Consider the following 19,261-nt stretch of genomic DNA (forward strand, 5'->3'; position numbering starts at 1 on the left):
CTTCAGAATTTTAAAATCACTGCTCAAAGATAACTTCAGTCTTTTCCGTTTATGCCTCATGACTACCTTGAGGGATATTGTTTCTTTATTAGGTATTATTGAGCTGAAATGCTTGGAGTAACATTTCTGACAGATGATGGGTGAATGTGTGTATTTTCCAAGAATTGTAAGATCTAGAGTACCGAGATATAGTAGCACCAAGGTGAAAGGGTCAAGACTAGAAAAACAGGAAGCACCTCGGATTTCCTTGTGGTCAGATTTAGTTCACCAGGAGTGTGCTTCCTCACAGGAGCCTAGGGACACAGCCTCATAAATCCAAGCAATGGTTTCCCTAGAGAACCCACTCTGCATATATCTCTTGATTATGTGACAAAAATAAGCCACCAGACTTGGTTGTGGGGGGAGATCTTTATGTAAATATCTTTCCATTGGGACTCGTAAAGAAAAATGGGGAAAGATGTTTCTTCCAGATTAAACAACATAAACAGTCAACACAAAACAAACATAAAACAGAGCCAGTGCAATGTACCAAAGAGGTATGTAGTGAGACAGTTCAGCTAGAGTGAACTGTTTAACAAAACTGGGAAGATTGGTTGATGGAAAGGAAAGCTAATGAGTTTATATTTTTACCCACAAAATTCTGGGAAGATACTGAGATATTTATGGCAGGGAACCTTATGTGGTCATAGTAAGGTACCTTGTTTTCATCTCCACATCTGATTTTCCATTCTTTCCAAGAGTGAAAACTTTTACCTATAACCTGCTCCATATTTAGGGTGAGTAAAAGGTAGAAAACATCTAACAGAGAAAAATAATTATGAAATCTTGTGAAAAATAAGTAATGAAAATAATCTCACCTGGACTAAAAAGTTCAAAGCAAAGTTGAAGTTGTAAAAAATATATCCATTGGCACACATCTTTCTTTGTCGAGTGCTTTGGGTGTGAAAGAATTATTGCAAGGGAGAATAAAGGTCATTCTAGACACAACCCAAGAAAACTGCTGTCTATTGATGTCTATTTGTAAATGTCTTCTCAACATTTAATTAAATAGCAAATGTTATTTTCAGTACCAAGTTCTGCAGATTACAAGAATATTTTTATAGCAGTGCATTTTTCTAACATACATATAAACAATTCAGCATTTGATCTATTTGATACCGTGCAACTTTGACCTTCACAATGCTGACATCTTGTTTTGTTAAGGCATCGGCACAATTGATGCCACAAAGAAAGATTTAATTGCAGGTCCTATTAATTCACAATTTCTGCTGTGTTTGAAGATTTTTTTGCATTTTCTTTGAAATGAAATTAAAAAGAAAGACATAAGCACACAGCATGTTATTGTAAAAGTGACCCATACCCTTCTCTGAGCTATAACATTTAAAGAAGAGTGTTTAGAAAATGTCAGAGTACTTAAAAATAATATTTCTGAAATTTTCATTATATAGGTTCATGAAAGAATGTTAAAATCACCTTGAAGGAGATTTTATGATTCACTCTGTCATTGTAGAAGATAGTTGTAGTTTGGTTTAGCAGAACAAAAAGACAAAACTGGAGAAAAATCAAAATTGACATCTAGAACCAGAAACAGCTCCTGTGTATTCTTTAAATACAGAGGGTGCCAAAAATATATATACACATTTTAAGAAAGGAAAAAATTGTATTAAAATTGTAATACTCAATATATACCTATAACAAAAGATGAATACAAGTCACGCTTGATTTCTGCAATTGCAAGAAGTGCTCAAAATGGTTACCATAAGTGTGGTTTTAACACATTTTTTTCCTTTCTTAAAATGTGTATACATTTTTTGGCACCCTCTGCATATGTGTGTACACACACACACACATTAACATTTTGGTATAAGACATTCCTTGCCACAAGTTTTGTTAGGATATTGAATTCCATGTAGATACAACATATAATTTCTCTCATCAATAAAGTAGACAATAAATTGGATAATGTATGTGGAATTCACAAATAACTCATTAATATCTAATACTGTAAAATAGCAAACAACTGGCAACAAAAACAATTTATTAAGAAACAACTTACTAATACGTTATGTCAAGAAAAATATTTCAAAAACCTTCTGTGACTAGAATTGACCAATTTTTTATCAGTCATATTTCATTTTTTTGCAATGCAATAAAATATTATGAGTTCAATGTAGGTGTATTTACTAGTGGGTAGACTATCAGTGAGTATATTTACTAGTATTGTTATTGCATTGTGTAAGATATAATTTAAATGCATATTATTTTTCATGTTATATCATTTTTTATAACACTTTTATCTAATTTTAAAATATTCCAGTTTTTTTTCCAGATAGTCACATGCAAAAGAATGAAACTGGACCAGTATCTTACACCATACAAAAAAATGTACTCGAAGTAGGTTAAAGACTTAAATGTAAGACCTAAATCCATAAAATTTCTAGAAGAAAACATAGGCGGTAAGCTTGCCATCAATCTAGTGCTGATTTTTTAGACCTGACTCCAAGGGCAAGGACAACAAAAACAAAATAAACAAAAGGGATCATATCAAACTAAAAATTTTCTGAACAGTGAAGGAAACCATCAAAAGAGTGAAAAGGCAGCCTACTCAATGGGAGAAAATGTTTGCAAATCATATATCCAATAAAGGGTTAATATCCGAAATATATAAAGAACTCATACAACTCAGTAGCAAAAAAAAAAAAAAAAAAGGGGCAGAGGATTTGACTATTTTTCCAAAGAAGGCATACAGATAGCCAACAGACATATGAGAAAATGTTCAACAGCATTACCATTAATCATCAGGGAAATAATAAGAAAGTGCTGGCTATAAACAAAGAAGAGGGAGAGCCCTCACCTGACCGTGCTGACACACTGATTTTGAACTGTCAGCTTCCAGAACGTAAGAAGCAAATGTCTGTTGTTTATAAGCTACGCCATCTGTGGTATTTTGTTATAGCAGCCCAAATGGACTAACACAGAATCCTGAAAATAGAGAGGTAATCATGGGCCAGATCACTAAGGGCACTTAATCCTGGGGGTTGGAGAATCACTAGGATGCGTTACACAGTGGAATAACTTGATCTGGTTCTTAAGTAAAGGATCTAGGGCTGCAGTGTGAAGAACATATTAGAGAAAGATGAACTTGGAGACCATGAGTTAAGAGGCTGTGCTGTAAACAATGTAGCCTGGACAAAAGTAATGAAATCCCCCTTTACTGGGAGATGAGGGTAATGGGGATCAAATATATGGTGATGGAAGGGGAACTGACTCTGGGTGATGAACACACAATGGGATTTATAGATGATGTAATACAGAATTGTACACCTGAAATCTATGTAATTTTGCTAACAATTGTCACCCCAATAAATTAAAAAAAAAAAAAATAAGAAACCAAAAAAAAAAAAAAAAAGTAATGAAATCTTGATGAGAAAAGTGGGAAAATTGTTGAAAATAATTAGGTGGCAAAATGGCCCTGACTTTGTAATTATGTAGCTATGAGAGGTGAAGAAATAGAGGGAGTGATCCCCATCTCTTAGGAAGTTGGGTTAATGGCAATGGCACTGACTGAGGGGCATGCCTCCATCCCAAGGTTTGTGGGGAAGATGAGGTCTATCAGCTATTGCATTTCAAGGTATACACTGATTATAGTGGGCATTCAGGTGCATGGTGATGCTTTCTCTTTTGGAATCGCCACGCCCACTTTCAGGTACCTAAATGCTACCTTCAGTACGATATATTTTTGTAGACAACAAGTGGATTTGCAAATGAATCCCTCCGGCAGCATTTTCACTCAACAATTCTATTATTGTTTTCTCAAACCAACTGGCTCACTAATAAATACATCTTCACTAATAACACATATATTTGCAGAAGTGGTCACTAAATAAAGGATAGTGATGTTATAGTGTCTAGCACTCAAGTTTTGAAAAAATCGATTTTTTTAAAAAAATTGAAGTACTCGTATAATTGACATACAACATAATGATTCAACATTTGTACACATTTCAAAAGGATCACCACAATAAGTCTTTTTATGCTCTGCTCCCATACAAAGTTACAAAATCTCAATTTGCTGTTTTTCTCTATCAGTCCTAAGTGCTTCATTTCTAGTATCCTAACTTCTAGTAAAAAAAACCTGCTACACGTCCTGCTCTGCATTCTCCCACTGTATGGCTCTGCAGAACTCTGATCTACCAGGATAAGTCAAATCCAAAATGATTTTTATTTCGAGTGCCTGCTTCTTGCAAATCAAATGCATCTTGCTTTCAGACCACTATGCCTGCAGGGAATTTAAATAAAATATTTTTGTTGACTCAGTCAAAATGTCTGTGTTCAGGTATATCAACCCTCCCCTTCTAAATCTTCCAAGGCAGTAAGTCTCAACTTTACAGCCTAATTTGAGTTGTAGAAGATTGCAAGGAAGAAAAAGTAAAATGAATTACCCAGAAAGAATATTTAGGTGATATTTCAAAGTATCATTATCCCGCTGCATATTACCACCCTCCAATCCTATTTATCACTCTGTAGACCAAGGGGGAAAAAATAAGGTGGCAAGACACAGAATATGGTGGGTGGAAATGTTCCTTGGCCCTTGAGTACTAGGGGATGTACAGAATTTTCCCAAGTTTCTGTTCTCTAAATTGACTCTCTTTATAGCTCTAGTTGGTAACTGGAACTAGAAGTTATAAGTTACTAGAAGTTGTAAGTGGCTTTGGGCAAAGCCAATGCCCAAAGTTGCCTTCTCTAACCAATATGGTGCGTATGAAGCCACGTTTTGTGAGGCCTTCTTCCTTATAAATCAGCCATGACATTTCATTTCATCCTGTGACATCCTGACCCATTAGCAAAAAATAAAACCAGAAAATGGAGTGACCCTCTCCTTTATTCCTATCACAAACAGAATTACATCAGGGATTTAGTTTTCAAATTGCATATAGTGAAAATGTCAAACTTTAGCTATGGTGAAATTTAACTATACAAATTTGCTTGCCTAACTGCATTTTTGACTTGGACTTTGCATGTTGTTGTTACTAGAGAGACAGTCATCATTATAAGTGTGATGTAGTTTAACATTTGGTCCAGTTCCTGAGAAGCTGATATCTGAAAATGATACCTAACTGCATTAGCAGACTGGAAATCTTCGTCCCTAAAAGTAGGTGTACATTCCACAAAGACAGGCAGTGTGTGCTTTCTGACAGCACATCAGCACATCAAGAGATGATATACTGAGCTAAATTTGATTTTTCTTCACTTTAAATTCTCATCTAAAAGAGGCCTGCCATTTTCATCATATTAAAATAAATCACAGATTTACTATTTTGTTTGTTGCTGTGACTTGCTAATTAAATCACGATGTGGTTGTGTTTATTAAGTTACAAATTATACCTTTTGGGGAAGAACAAGTTCTGAAGTGGAACATGTTGACTTGATGTTTTCCCTCCCATCTGCCTTAAGGGGAGATATAATTAAATCTAACAAAGCAAAAACAAGTGACTGTGAGGAGAAAACATTGTGAGAAAATTTCTTCCAGTGGAACAAAGCTGTGATATTCTAAGGGCAGACAAATTGCTACAGATTAAAAGCTAACTTAAATCTAAAATAAGATCTAAAAGTAGGAGAGCTTACTTTTCAACATCTTTTCTTGGACTTTCAAAACTCTCTAAAACATAATGAAAAGTTAAGAGCATTACATTTTCTCTTCTTAATCTATCTAGCCATCTTCCCACCACCACAGTGAAAGCTCTCAGACTTGATGTGAAGCCAATGTCAAAATAGTATCTAACTTGATTTAGGGCCTCCAGTAATTGAAAATGTGGGGTATTCTAGACCTATACTGTCCAATATGGTAACCATTAGCCACGTGCATCTATTTAAATTGTTTAATTATTTATTTAATGAATTCAAAATTAAAAATCAAATAAAATTAAGAATTTAGTTCCTCACTAGCCACATGTCAAGTGCTAAATGTCCACATGGAGCTAGAGACAAGCTTGAGCAGTGTAGATATAGAACATTTCCATCATCAGAGAATGTTTCGTTGGACTGCACTGTTCTAGCTGCACAGTAGATTGAAACTGTTTTCCTTTTTATAAGCTTCTATGCAGCACTCTCCAATGGGACTTTCTGCGGTGATAGAAATGTTCTATTATTGCAATTAGCCACAACAGAGTGAGACACAGCAGGAAGAACTGCCCCTGAGGCTGAGATTATGAGTAGACCAAAAAAATGCCACTTCTGTGGTATGACTTAACACACATTATAATACTCGCTTAAAATATGTCCCCTCTTGCTGGCCCACACAATATCTAAAATTTGAAGTTTTCGTTAATCTTCTAAGCTAAGACAATAAAAATTGTATTATGTTACTGTGTTTCCCCGAATATAATACCTAGCCAGACAATCAGCTCTAATACGTCTTTTGGAGCAAAAATTAATATAAGACCTGGTCTTATTTTACTATAATGTAAGACCGGGTAAAATACAATACAATATAATATAATATAATATAATATAATATAATATAATATAATATAATATGTAATATAATAATACCGGGTCTTATATAATATAATATAATATAAGACTAGGTATAACATAAAGTATAATCTAATACAATATAATACGATATAATATAATATAACATAATGTAATATAGTTTAATACCGGGTCTTATATTAATTGTTGCTCCAAAAGACACATTAGAGCTGATTGTCCAGCTAGGTCTTATTTTCGGGGAAACATGGTATATAGAAGTAATATCACCTATTAACACCTTAATCCCAAGAAAACACTCTGTGATGATGAAAACGTTCTATAATTGCACTGCTCATTGTTATATGGCAGTCACTAGGTACATGTGAATATTAAACACGTAAAATATGACTAGCGCAACTCAGAAACTGAATTTTTAACTTTATATAATTTTAATTCATTTCAACTAAAAGAGCCACATGTGGGTACTCACTATCATATGAGACAGCACAGGTGTACGGGGAAGCTCTGAAGAAACTAGCAGGCAGGTGAGAGAGTGTGGTAGACAGAATTAAACGATGGCCCCAAGATTCCACCCTCTGGTACACACACCCTGTATAATCCTTTAACCTGAGAGAGGGCAGGACTTGTGAATGTATGGAATTTTGCTCTCACAATTACGTTACTATTTAGTTAACTTTGAATTAGTCAAAAGAGAGGGCCTGGATGGACCCGACCTACTCAGGTGAGTCCTTACAAGGGACTGTGCAGCCAGCAAGAAAACAGGGCCTCAATTCTACAGTTACAAGGAACTGAATTCTTTCAACAACCTGAATAAGCTGGAAAGAGGACCCTGATATCACAGTCCTGCCAACACCTTGACTGCAGCCTCGGGAGACCTGAGCAGAGGACGACGTTAACCCATGCCTGGACTCCTATCCCACAGAAACTGTGAGATAACAAATTTGTGTTAGTTAAGCCACAAAGTTTGTGGTACTTGTTATGCAACAACAGAAAACTAATACATGGAATTTACGTTTAACCTATTTAAGGAAACATGTCTTTTAAAATCTTACAGCAGAATGCATCAATTTATAAAATAATGTTTTTAATTATTTCTGTTATATTATACTTAATATCTTAAAGTAGATAGTAAGATATTTCTTTGCCAAATTTTGTTAGTGGGACTTTTGTGAATTGGAAGAAGAGGATGAGATGGAAGAACAGGAAAACTGCATGACAACAGCGATGGCAGTAGCAATGACAATAATAGTATTCAAAGTGATGATGATGATAAAATACACATTTACTAATTTATGCCATGCTTTAAATAGTAGTGTGACCAGTAAGATTATACATTATATTTATTTCAATGAACAACATGAGATCGCTGAGAAGATCTTCTTGTCATCACTAAGGAAAATAGCGTCTTCTAATCAGACATTTTAATCCATTAAGTAATAATCGATATGTAAAATAAACGATCTGAAATCAAAATATTATATGGTTAAGATCTGAACCAAAACAAATCAGAAGGATTTTAGGAGGAATTCATATTTGAAAATAACCTCAAATTAGCATCTTTTTTTTTTTTTCCTTTACAAAGACTGGTTCTAACTTCCTGGATTGCAGGACTAAAGACGTTAATTAGACTTTAACCTTATCTTTAACCTCAAGCGAAAAGAATTATAATATAATGCCACAAAATTTTTTTGACCTCTCTACTGATTTGTTTTATTCCTCTTATAAAATTAAATGCTGAATCTGAACCAAAACACATAAAAAGATTTTCATTGTAAGAATATATTTAATTATACGTAGAATACCTTGATCCAGTAAAAACTGAAGATCTTATGTACCGACACACAGAGACATAATATCCCCTTTTAACAAACCATAAGTAGAATACAATGTTCACTTATATGATAACAAAAAACAAATGTAGGTCAAACATTTAGAGAAATGAAAAATGGAAAACATACTTTATCATTTTGTTCCAAAGAACTAAGCGTTCCAGTTCTTTGGAACAGAAAGATGGGGTGCGGGTGATACACAGGAAGGCAGGCCAGGCGACGAGCGACACGAGTATCATGATGCTAACCAGATAAGTTCATCTGTAAATATTAATAAAGCTCTGCCCGACTCCAGATAGATGTGCATAGACTAGACAATTTCTTGTACTCTTTTTAAATCCTTGCCAATCAAAAGCCTAAAGTTACATGGGCATTAGTACTCACAGGGGTCTTCCTATCAAAGATCAGTTGAAGTGTGGATATCACTTAGGACTCTTTTCTTCAACACAATGCATACTTTAAGCAGAAACACTTTGCTGTTCTAATCTTAAACTTTGGAAAATAATTATCTTGTTCTTTTTGTTCTTATTATTCCACAAAGCAGCAGCACCTCTAGGTAGATATAGTAACACAAGGCAGCAGAAAAAGCATCAACTCTAAGTGTCACAAGCCATAGCGTTGAACAAATGCTTTCTCCTTTTGGACACTTATCTATCTCTACCTCAGAGAAAGGATGGATCCTTCGTAAAGACATCTCCTTGTACCCAGCAACAAAACTTACTTCCTGTCCTACAGTGCTGGTATATCGTGGTTATGTCTAGCGGTTTGAGAGAACAAAAGGCAGAAGCATCATCTTCCTCTGTGACTCAAAGCCAGTCTCTTTTATTTATCCAACAAATATTTTCTGAGGACCTACTCTTTCCTGACATCAAGTTAGACCCTGGAGACACATGGTGCAAAAGCATCATCAGAATGAGTTCCAGAGATCAGCTGTTCACCAGTGTGATTATAGTTAACAACATTGTACTGTACGATTAAAAATCTGTTAGGAGGGTAGAATTCATGTTACCTGTTTTTACCATATTAAAAAAAGAGAGTATGTCTTATATTTGTCATCCCAGTAAATATGTACCAACGAATTAGGTAATCAATACTTTTTGGTAAGTTAAAAGAGAAAAGAAAAAAAAAATCCCTTCATCAACTTTGTTCCTTCATGGATCGTAAAGCCCTGGGGGAAGGTAAACGTTAACACATAAACACAAAAACATATATGATTAGAAATAATTAGCATTGTGATAAGTACTATCAAATGCAGAGAAGAATAGATAGGACCTACTTTAGATTAGGGAGAGCTTCAGTGGAACACACAGAGATGCCAACATTTCACCTACAGACACATAGGTGCAAGGAGAGGTTCTATGGATGGAAGGACTGTTCTAAGCAGAGGGAAGAAGGAAAGAAAGTATGAGCTCTATATATTTGAAAAGCTAAAGGGCAAGTATGGTGGGAGATAGGAGACAAGTCCTAGAAGAAGGCTAGAGAATAAGAGGGACCAGATCATGTGAGCTTGCGGGCCACTTAAGGAATACGCATCTTTCCTGAGAGCAATCTATTAAAGTCTTATAACAGATGAGGTTCATAATTCAATCTATACTTTAAAAGAAACTTTGGGGGAGATATTTATGAAGGTAGTAGGGCTCATTAAACCTAAATTATCTTGGTAGTTTAAAAAGCTTCTTAGTAATATATTCTCTAAACTCATTCAGTTGTCATTACACAGGTTTCTGACTTTACAAAATGAAATTGCATGTGGAGCAAAATAAGGACTCACATGTCATTATCTTTTCTTCAGCCTGGTTTTCCCATGCATTAGCTACTCTAGGCTTTCTCAGCTGCAGCACATTTGACATTTGGGACTGGATAACTTTTATTGTGGTGACTGTCCTGTGCATTTTAGGATGCAGTGTGTAGCAGCGTCCCTGGCCTCTATGCACTAGATGCCGGTGGCACACTGTTCCCCCACCTCAGCCCTGACAAGCTAAATTGTCTCCAGATATTGCTAAATATCCCCGTGGGGTTACTGTTGAGCCTGGTTGGGAAGCACTAAGCTAGTTGTAGTCAAAAAGGCAATGTTACTATCTTAATGTACATGATTTCTGCAGGCGCCCTCAGCTAAAGAGGACCCCAAAAGCAATCCCAGATATTATGTTACCTGTTCCCACACACAATAGAAGAGTTCATTTCTAACTGTGGTGAAAATCACCTTGTTATTCTTTGGATCTAAAATATACATCTCAGCCAAATCCCTTAAATGCAGGAGAAACTTGGGTTTGGTAAATCCCTTGGCTTTGTGAAGAGCACTATTTTCACCTGTCCCAAGACCCTGCAAAGGAAGACCGAGAGCAGAGAAGACCACGCCACTACAGACTGACTGACTTCTCTCTATACCTGCTCTAAAAGTTTCTCCTTGACATCTTTATTCCAGAGGATTTAACCTCTGATTGTTATTAAATGTCTTATGGAAGAAGGCCCTGGAGCTCGTTCATTCCGAACAGTTCACTTTAAACGAGAAACTGGATTGCATCTGGTGTGAGTTTCCCAAGATTATACCTAATGCATGCTGATTGGGGTAAACGAAAAAAGGAAGACCCTTTCCAAATGTTTGACTCAGCATCCTGCAATCAAACCTCTCCTGTGATAAGACTGTTTTGTGCTGTTTTCAGGGCTGAAAGTGGCAGAAACTTATATGTATTTGGAACCACTAATATGGGGTGTTATGTCTGCAGTCTCATTGACCTAGGGCAGTTTTTAAGTCTCTTCTTGCATTTAGAATATTACTAGTATTTTCTTTTCAGGCTTAGATAGTCTTATACTCTCCTGAGGGGAACCCCTAATGCAGGCAGAAGCCTCCCTCCATCAGGATCTAAGGAGAAGCCTGTTTAAAGCATTTCCCCTCCTGTCACCGTAGTGCTTGAAGTTTCTATTACTTTGGTCCTGTCTCCTCAGGTCTCTGTGATGGTAATCAAGATAGTTCACTAAGTCCACGAAACATCATCAGGTATTTGAAAAGCAATTTATGGATAGATAATTGTACAGATTCAGTGCCAGATTTCCAGGGCTGGAATGCTGGTTCCGCCACTATTTGTTTGGGCAATTATTTAATCTATATATGCCTCAGTTTTCCCATTTATAAAATGGGGCTACTAACTCAGCCTATGTTATTTGGCTGTTGTGAGGAACAGATGAGTTCATGTGTGTGAATATGGATTAATATCCCTGAGAACAGTTCCTGGAACATTGAATATACTATATTTGTTTTGAGTTTTCATTATTAACTCATAAAAGTCTAGCTGTATTAACCATCCTATATTTATTTACATATATTTAAAAGTAGATAAATCAAAGAATAGATACATTTGGATGGAATAAAATAAATCAACAAAAGCCTCGAACATGGAAAACTGCTTGGAGGCCACAAATCAAACTGAAACAAAAATCAATCTATAAATATTAATATTTGAGGATTTCCTATCATATTAGTGGTCTGTGTTATATATTAAGGGAAAAGGGGTAAAGAATGGAATACCTAACTCCGAAGAACTTATCTCATGGGGGCTTACACAGTAAGTAGAAAAATGGAACACGTATTAAAATGTAAGCTAACAGTGCCAGGTCCAACAGAGAGCATAGCAAAGAGCCAGCTACATGGCACAGACAGGAAGTGCCAGAGAGGCAAAAATGTGAGGTGGTGGCCAATTTATTGGGGTGCTATAATGTTTGTCTTAGACAGACATGGATGCCTCACATAATGCAATACATAGATGATGTGTTATAGAATTGTATACTTGAAACCTATATAATTTTACTAACCAATGTCACCCAATAAATTTAATAAAATGTTTCAAAAAATTATGACATATGTTTCTTTTTTTTGAAACAGAAAGATTCTTTTAGCATATTATTGTGGGGAAATGCAGGTTATAGAATAAAATGTATGTCGTGGTCCCACTTTGTAAATTTGTGTGCATATGTGTGTGTACACATTCTCTACACCTTTTGGTGAAGAAATATACCAAAATTTCAGTAATTATTTCTTTGGCTAAAAATCGTTTTGTGGCTCTACTACTCTTTTTAAAAATATATTTATAGCTACTGTACTTTTTTTTTTTTTTGCACTAAACACTGAAACTGTCATTTAGGAGAAAAATTAGGGGAGAATGGGAAGAAAATACGTTTTTCCTAACACATACAAGACATATTAAAAAGTTGACGTGGTGTGCATTTTACTGTGTACATCTCTCAGAACCTTTTATAGAGCCACTCAATGTACTATTCATATAATGATTAACTTATATTATGCAGTTCTTGAGTAGAATTTGGGTGAGCTCTGCATGCTCATTATTTGTGCAAGTAGCTAGAACAGCCAACTTTCACAGCATGGAAAGTATTGATACCACTGATGGATGAAATGTTTTCTAAGCACTGAAATGGCACTTTAAAAGGGTAAGGGAAAAGCTGCAGGTTTCCTGGTCACTGGAATATATATAAGGGTCATTCAAACAGTAAGACTTCCAAATGCTAACACTCTAATCAAAGAACACAGCTGGAGAAGAAGACAAATACTCAGAAAACACTTGAATTTCATGGCCCGAGTCTTGTATTTAGTGCTTTACCTCTGCAGCAGAGAAAGTTGTTGCTTGAGACACCAAAAAGTCCCAAACAAGTTAATGTCTCCTTTTTGAAATAGACAGTATCCCAAGTTAAATATTGTTAAATACGTCTTATTTGGGAGGAAATGGTTCAAAACTTGAGCAAACTCTACGCCCAACTACCCTTTTCCTCTGCATGTTCACAGATCAATGGCAGTCAACCAAATGGAGAAGGAGGTGAAATCCCTCTTTTATTTCAGCCTTCCCCCTTCTCCTGCTCTACCCCTGCTGTCCCCTCATAAAGTCCAGGACTCTTAGGTGGTTGGCCCTTGCTTCTGAGAAAAACAGTCCACTGTCACTAGGTAAAAGCAATCAACCAGGATGCATATAAACTGAGCTAGTTCTGTGTCTGCAATTGTGATTTGGGACAAGTTACTTAAACTACCTGGGATGAGACAGGTGAATTTGAATCTCTCTGCTTATTTTTTGCTCCATAATTCCATGCTTCCATAATGATTAAGTCCATAGGAATTAATAAATAGAGGTTTTAATCACATCAAGGGATCTCTGAATTTCAGGTCAGCAAGGATTGGAAATATTTACTTCAAAAAAATATGTGTCCCTCAGGATAAAATAGCAAGTGCTGACACCTTAGGCAAGAGAGAGAATCTGGCACCTTTCTAGGATTCTGCAGACCTTACAAGGAATGTGGCTACCCATTTCCCCCACCCACTCACAACCACTATGCTTAGATGTCTACTGTTCATAACACCTTCAGGAGTCCCAGAGAATTCTTAAGTGGATTAACTCAGAAAACATGGGCAGGCTCATCAAAAAATGTTCTTTTTTATGTTTCCAATAAAATCTCGAAATAATTTAGCTGCAGATAAGCTTTAATCTTATCTGAACTAAGTCGTTTTAGGATTCTCCCCATTACTAACTGTTACACAGCAAAGCATATATAAAGTCTTAAGAAAGAACTCAATGTTTTATAGTACGGTTACCATATTGAAGGAAAGATTTGTTTGTAAGAAAATTATACTGACTGTAACAAACATGTTTATTCTAACTAGATTGCTTTACATGTTGCAGAATATATTTTAAAAACAAAATTGAAAACTGAGATTCTATATGAATTGGCAAAGTGCTTTTGTATCCTTTCTTCTCTGACTCAATCAAGGGCTGATTCCACATGTTAGGATCATTCAATTACTTCCTGCACCATGTCTCTCTTATAGCAAAACATCTTTTTCATCTTGCTTTAGGCTTTTATTCTGTTTTATGTACTTCTGGTGTTCAACTTTGTCATTTTCTCCAAAGCTCTCTATTATTTCCCCCACGCCTATTTTTCTTGTAACCCTGTGTTTTCTCTCTTTAAGCACCCAAGAATGATAAGTTCTTTTTTCCAGATGGCTTCAATCTCATCATTAGTCTTTTTCTTCTTAATTTCAGTTTGTACTTTTTTCTCAGCTAGTAAGCAAGGACAGTGAAAGTCTGTACATATAATTTCCACTTCACTTTGTGCGATCACTAATTGGAATTGCCATCTCTTCCATATACAGCGAGTAAACTAAAGCCATCGCTGTAAAATTAAGTTACTTTGGCTAAGGTCAGATCTGTCAGTGTAGGCTTTCTAAACCTAAAAGTGATCATATCACTTCGCTGTCCTAGTTAGATTAAAATCTTCCGTGAAACCTCATCCTCTGCAGATTGGCAAAGTAGCTCCTTCCATAAAGTATCAGCATCTACACTGTCTGACTCCTTAGGTTTCTCCTCTCACAGTTTTCCTGTTCTACTTTCTGCTCAACATGCTCAAATCCTAGCAGTTTCCCCAAATACCATGAGCTCACACTTCGTCACATCTGACTCTGCTCCTCCCCTCCCCTTTCATGGAATAGCCACCCCCTTCTGTGATTTATCTCAAGACTCATCCCTTGGAAAACCCTTCTTACCTTTTTTTCTTTTCCCACCCCCAAATCTGGATTTGATTGTGTCACTAAATTCCCCTGTGTTTCTCTCACATGACTTAATTCCAGGTTCTGTTAGAAGTGGTAGTTTACTTAGCAGTCTTCCCCCAGTGGACTCTAAGCAACCCCAAGGAAATTATGTCCTTTATTTCTTTCTTTATGTACACCACAGGGCTTTAGTTGCCATAAATAATGTTTGTGGGAGCCGTGTATTTGTACTATGAAATGACAAATGAAAAAGGTCACTAGAAACCTTCAGGGCCACACAATAAGATCATCACAATAAGGTAATCTTGTTATCATTACAAGTGGTTAAAAAAGAAGGTGAAGGATGTAGGTCTGCTAGCAACTTTTGAAAAACTCAAAGCATGGATAAGACACTTCTACTTTTGCTTTGAACTTGTAAGAGAAGGAAGTCACTGGGGCAAAAGCCAACTAAGATTAAGGTTTCCTACTGTTTCTCCTGGTCAGGCAGCCTTTTGCCTTTTAGTCAACATAACGTATTCCTGAACCCAGAAACATGGGTCACTGTTCCAAGGGCCGGTTTGGGTAAAGCACCTCAACTCCTCTCACTCTCCCTACTTCCCTCTTTCCTGGAGATCTCTTCCAATGGATCCTGCTCATTTAGTGAACTCCCCCTTTATGCTATGGAAACACTCTGCCAAACAGCTTACAGTTATCATCTCATTTAAATCGCACACCAATACCATGAGATAAGTTATATTATTTAGCCCTATTTTATACCATGTTTACCCGAAAATAAGACCTAGCCAGACAATCAGCTCTAATGCATCTTTTGGAGCAAAAATGAATACAAGACCTGGTCTTATTTTACTATAATATAAGACCAGGTCATATAATATAACATAACATATAATATATAATAATATAATATAATATAATATAATAAATATAATATAATATAATATAATATAATATAATATAATATAATATAATATATATAATATAATGCCTGGTCTTATTTTACTATAAGACCCAGTATAATATAATATAATATAATATAATAATATAATATAATATAATATAATATAATATAATATAATATAATAATACCGGGTCTTATATTAATTTTTTGCTCCAAAAGACTCATTAGAGCTGATTGTCCAGCTAGGTCTTATTTTCAGGGAAACACAGTAGTTGAAGGAATTGGGGCTTGAATCAGCAAATCAGCTTGTCCCATAGTGAAACAGGCAGAAAGAGGCAGAGCTGGGATTTGAACCAGGTTCTGAGTAAATCCTGGTCCTGAGTACTAAATCACTGCTCAATCCTCCTTCTCCATTATCTGATCATACTCGTAGTTTCATCAAACTCTTCATAGGATGGTGATAAACTCCACCCTGTCTCACACCCCTTATGCAAATGATCTAGAAATGTTTTTTTTTATTTATTAATATATCATTATTTTTCCCTTCTGTTCATCCTCTCTTTACTCATCATGCCAACAAGGAAAACATTTTCTATTGGCCCTGGGTATAAAGAGTGTTCATGGGCTAGATGGAGACTAAAGTTACTTATAGTTTAATTTCCTGGCTTGGATTGTCTTGAGAACTTGGATAGGACCAAACCCAAAGAGAATAAGAAAACTATAATGATTAACATTTATTAGGCATCTGCTATGTTCTAATCACTTTGCTCTGAACTTTGCATGGATTGTCTCATTTGATCCTCATGACAATTCCATAAAGTAGGTACTTTTATTATCCTCCTGATACAAGTAAGGGCACTGCAGCCAAGAGAGTTTACCTAACTTACTCAGGTTCACATCTTTGTAATTTCTGAAAACTGTCAAAATCAAGCAGCCTGACTTCAGAGCCCAAGCTCCTAACCACTACGGCATATTGACTCTCTGGAGGCTGACTTCTGTTGACTCAGTAAGTTTCTGGGGCAAGCAGGCAAGCAGAGGACACAGGAAGAAATAGGACCTGTTAGTATGAGCTGCCTCAAGAGGTAGTCCATTTCCTGTTTAGCGGAGGCAAATGTTGAAATGACATTTTTTAAGGAAAGTTGCAGTAGGAACATTTAGTACTAAAGTGGAAGAAGTTCATGGCATTCCTCCAGAACAAGCAAAAAAAAAAAAAAAAAAAAAAAAAAAGGGGGGGGGGAAGAAAAGAAAAAAAGCAACCCTAAAAATCTGAAGAAGTTATTATCCACAAATTTCCTGACCCCTAGACAAAAAATTAGCACAGATCAATTAGGATCACAGGGGTTTGCTATACAGGCTGTAAATATATCTGGCACAGAGGTCAACGAGTCTAGCTTAACCTACTGTGTTTGAGTTGGCAGGGCATTGAGGCCACATGTAGATTTCCCTGTGCTGGATATGGTCTGCAAAAAAATGTTTTGATCTGTGTTATAGAATTTAACAGTGTATTATGATGATTCTTTTACACGGCCATCTTCTCTCCCAGACCTTTAGGTATTTGAAACTAGAACTATCTTAGTTCTTGTGAGCATCTCTAATATCTGACACAGGGTAGGCCCTCAACATGCGTTTAGAATGTTTCTTCTGCTCAGAGGGAGTTTTATTGACTAGATTACAGATTAAGACTGTCAATGTGAAGGATGCAATCCCTGGGTCAGCGTACAGGATTTGTCTATTTTATTTTTTAAAATGTAAGCAGTTTATAGTCACACATATTTCAGTATTCAAAGGGTACAGAAGGCGTGCAATGTAAAAATCTCTCTCCAAATCGTGTCCTTAGCCACCCAGTTGTTGTTCTGGGAGCAATCAAAGGTATCAATTATGAATTTAAACCTCAAAGAGTATATTATGTATATGCAAATGAAAATTTATTGTCTTTTTTTAACCCCTCCCTACAAAATCACAGCACATGAGTCTCATTGCTCTGGAACTTGAATTTATTCCTAAACAAAATATCTAAAAGTTCATTCACATGATTATATAATGAGTTTTCTCAGTTGTTGTGCTTCAGTTTCTTTCTTTTTTTTGTTTTGTTTTTTAATTTGTGTTTAAAGGTTATATCACATTCCATCATAAGGATGTTCTATTGTTCATTTAACTAATCCCTTCAATGGACACTTATGGTGTTTTCAAGAAAGCTTCCTGTTCTTTCTAGTAGAACCTTACTCTTTGGGAAGATTTTAGAGGGCATTTAATTAATATTATTATGTACTATTTAGGTTATGTTTTTATTTAAATTATATATTCATATATTTAAAGAGCAACATTATACTACAAGTTTTTTTTCATAAAATATAAATGTGGTAGGAATTCAACCTCAAATTATAGGTGTTCTCACAAAAGGAATCTGTGTTCTTTGAGAAGGAAACAACCCAATATATTTAAAGTTGGCATACACTTTCCTGAAGTGAAAATGTCTTAGACTACAAAAGTAAAAGGGTCACTACAATCCAGGGAAAATTATATCTAGACACATTCTGTCAAAATTTTTGAATTACCATAATACATGTAACTCTAGGCAGAAAATATGTTCATAATAAAAGAAAAAGTCAACCTAGATTTACAGTTCTCTACAATGTAAAATAGTAGACATTATGGATACAGCATTCAAGAGACTTTTAAAAGGCAAATTTTAATGGTATTAGAAATTGATTTTGATGAAATATAAACATTAAAAAAGATACAAAACCAATGATGCAACATGTACACTGTTGTAGAAAACAGAAACCATTCTAGCTAATTTAAGTAAAAAGAACTTTAATATAAGGTAATAGAGTCTTAAAAATCATTGCAAGAGACACAGGAATGGGATCCATTATCTGTCATTTTAGGAATGACAACCAGAATAAGCCATGATAGAAACTCTCTACCCCTTTCTTTAATATAGAGTTGTTATTGAGAAATTACTGCCTATTGACCACATTTCCCAACTTTCTGGAATGTAGAAAAAGCCTGGTTACTTCCTAGCCCTCACCAGTGGGATATGGTCAGAAGTGATATATGTCATTACTGAGTCAGGGATTTTAAGAGGTACATGTACTATTTCCACAACCTTTTTCTCTTTCTACTAGTTGGGCACAGAAGATGATGAAGCCTAAGGAATGCCAGAGCCACAAAATTGAAGGAAAGTGTCAGCCAGCCAGGAACACTGGCATTGAACTATTCTAAGAGGAAGCAATAAAATGTGCTAAGGCAGTGAAATTTCAGGGTTTACATGTCACAAAAATTGAATTGCTTTAATTAATAAAACAGCCAAACTTACCTGACTACGGACTTGCAATCAGCATCACAACTGGGAAATGAAAGAACCAAGAGACTCTCAAGAGCTGTTAACATCCAAGGATCTGGAAGCTGCTGCTGTCACTAAACTGCCTCCAGATGCCCATGAAGCAAGCGATGGACACTGGGATGCAACTATAGGAAAAGAGAAAAATATCT

General features: G+C 35.7%; 1 long non-coding RNA gene across 1 annotated transcript in view; it reads right to left on the minus strand.

The window, feature by feature from the left end:
• LOC141571893 (uncharacterized) overlaps positions 1-19,261 on the minus strand; it is a 71,666-nt gene that overhangs the window by 35,457 nt on the left and 16,948 nt on the right. The window contains exon 2 of the long non-coding RNA XR_012496947.2: positions 19,086-19,237. This is a non-coding gene — a long non-coding RNA (uncharacterized LOC141571893). The remainder of the gene's footprint in view (positions 1-19,085; positions 19,238-19,261) is intronic.

Source organism: Rhinolophus sinicus, chromosome 2 (assembly GCF_057876585.1).
Source record: "Rhinolophus sinicus isolate RSI-liver-muscle chromosome 2, RSI-T2T, whole genome shotgun sequence".
NCBI lineage: Eukaryota > Metazoa > Chordata > Mammalia > Chiroptera > Rhinolophidae > Rhinolophus > Rhinolophus sinicus.